General features: G+C 49.9%; 1 protein-coding gene across 4 annotated transcripts in view; it reads right to left on the bottom strand.

Moving 5' to 3' along the window:
- LOC126573006 (serine/arginine repetitive matrix protein 2-like) overlaps positions 1-2,500 on the bottom strand; it is a 13,909-nt gene that overhangs the window by 10,357 nt on the left and 1,052 nt on the right. Inside the window, exon 2 of one of the 4 annotated variants that reach the window (XM_050232766.1) lies at positions 516-683. The exons of 1 other annotated variant lie outside the window; for it this stretch is intronic. The gene's annotated coding sequence lies outside the window, so the exon portion shown is untranslated. Of the gene's footprint in view, positions 1-390; positions 463-515; positions 907-2,500 lie in introns of those variants that run through there. 2 more of the 4 variants (XM_050232763.1, XM_050232767.1) reach the window with 2 other exon arrangements.

Genomic DNA, 2,500 nt, shown 5'->3' with positions numbered 1-2,500 from the left:
GATCGAAAAAAAGGCTCATGACTTTGAAATCGAATCCTGTGTGTGCGCGCGCGCGCGCCCTTACTAGTGAATCACTGCAAGGATTAGCGTTGGATGATCGCGTTCAAACAGAGCATCATCATCGGTAAACATCACCAGGCGACACAATCACGATCTGCAAACGTACCGATGGTATAAATAAGCAAATATCCATCTGGTAAACCCATCAACTGACGATTATGGTGGCCTCAAGCGGTCGTTGCACTGCACAAGATATTAAGACGATACTGCAAACGAGGAAGAAGGACTGGCATTGTCGCTGTATGACGTCTGTTAAACAGCACCGCAGGCATTCTCTGTGTTCAATGGAATTTGCAAATCGAGCAGCAGCTCGTTGGTATGCACACCAACCTCGTATGCTAAAAATGTCATATTCGCGCACAAAATATCCTTTTCCCGTTCCGGTCTCGGAATCCGCTCTGCCGACGGGTTGGTTCGTAATGCTCCGGCGGCTTCAGTCACATCGTAAAACGTACCTTGGCATTTCAAATGTCCAAAACTGAACGGTGTCAGCAACAGAACCTAACGTTCACACACAGGGCCGTAGAACGCGTAACGCCAGAGACACGGAGCATGGACACGGATCGGTGCTTCACTTTGTCGGTTCACACCTCACTAACTGGCACGCGGAAAGGGGAGCGGACCTGCGAACATTATCCGAAACAGCAGAACCACGTTCCAGGAAAATAACCGAACAACACTACTGCACGAAAAGTTTCCAAGTTTTCTAAGGGGTTTTCCAAGTCTAAATCTATGTTCGCTCGGCCACTTCACGCGCACCGTCGACCGCTGCTCGAGTTAAAGATAAGCCCACTCTCTAGAGCGGGCGGATTCGTCGAAACGCACGATTGAACAACACACCGTACCGTAACATCTCAGCGGTGCTACTAGCCGGCAACGGCCCCACGGTGGAAATCTCGCGATCCTGAGTGTGTCCCACGACTCTGTCCCACGTCTGTATGTGTTGCACCGCCATGCCGCCCAACCACACGGTGAGGCAAAAAGCGACGGAAAATTATAAATACCACATCGACGGCGGTCGGCCCCAAGATTTGTGCGGCCGGCCACACCCGGCCAAGCAAAACCAAACGCGGGAGAAAAAGAAAACCCGCACCGCACCGAACGGACGCAACCGGCCCCCGGGAGGAAACCGAGGGACCGAGACGAAATGACGAAAAACGAGAAAAGCCATCCTCAGCAGCTTTTCATACCCCCTGCACCATGCGCTGTGGGTTGGAGTGGTTCCCCTCGCGATCCCTGTGCGCGCCCCCCGCATGGCTCTCGGTGAAGCAGGAGAACAGGAAGGATTTGCCGAACCGAGATTTTGGTTTATTTTCCTGCGCCGTGAGGCCCCCAAACATTGCGGTTGGATTTTTGGTGGCCAACGGTTTCTAAACGTGAGCTCACTTAGGTGCGATTTGCGATCAGTACGAACTGGAAAGACGTGCTCTCCAGACAGACTCCTTCGTTGTTCCGCTGGGAGAATAGAGTTTGTTTAAATTGAACCTGGGACAAGAATCATATTATCGCTGGCTACCACACGCAACCAGCCGTAGAGACAACAACTAAACATTTGCATTTGCATTTGCCTCAGGTCAACGAGTGAACTACACTACTTGAGACGATACGGACCGATGACGATCATGGTCGTCGCAGAAAACGTTGTGTTTCGCAAATTGATCACCATTAATAACAATAAAGGTAATGGTTTCATAACTTTTCCAGCTGACGACAGCTGACAGCGAACTTAAGACAGCTTCATTTCAACCAGCAATTTCTCGCCTCCTATCATGTGTGGGATGCCGATGGTACTGAGTGATCTGGGTGGACACGGAACGATCGTCGAGTAGAGAATGAAATTATTCTATGATAGTTTTGCCAGTACTACGCTAGCATTAGGGAGTTCCTCGAGAAGAGTTGTGAATAGTGCAGATTCGTCACCATGTCGCATTTCACTCGAACAGCATCATCGTCGATTCGGGGACGCACCGAGTGGTCCCTAATCCTATGACGCATCGTGTGTTCTGGTTAGTCAGATGCAGGAGATTGCAGATGACATAAAAAAATAGCACGTGTTGGAGGATCATTGAACACGATCCACTCGATAGTCTGCAATAAATGTGTCGATCACGACAGAGATTGAGTTGGGAAAGAAGACCCACGCGAAACTAAAAAAAACCTTCTTAAACGCATTCGGCGTGTGTATAACGTGTGTATTGGAAAGAAATGACCATTTCGTCGCCATGCGTCGCCATTAATAGCATCGATCGGTTTGGCAATCGATGATTGGTACGCTACGGGCATTCCTCGGTTCGGCGGTATTTTCAAAAAACACTTGTATGATTAATTGCACCAATTAATTCATCTGTCCGTACAGTGACACCGCCTTTCAGGGTGGGGATAGAATTTCGAAAAGGCCTGCGCCCACCGCTGCCACGCTGCCACGCTGCCTCGCGACTAC

Source organism: Anopheles aquasalis, chromosome 2, assembly GCF_943734665.1.
Source record: "Anopheles aquasalis chromosome 2, idAnoAquaMG_Q_19, whole genome shotgun sequence".
Classification (NCBI taxonomy): Eukaryota; Metazoa; Arthropoda; class Insecta; order Diptera; family Culicidae; genus Anopheles; species Anopheles aquasalis.
Note: the sequence above shows the minus strand (reverse complement) of the source record. Positions and strands in the feature narration are given on the sequence as shown.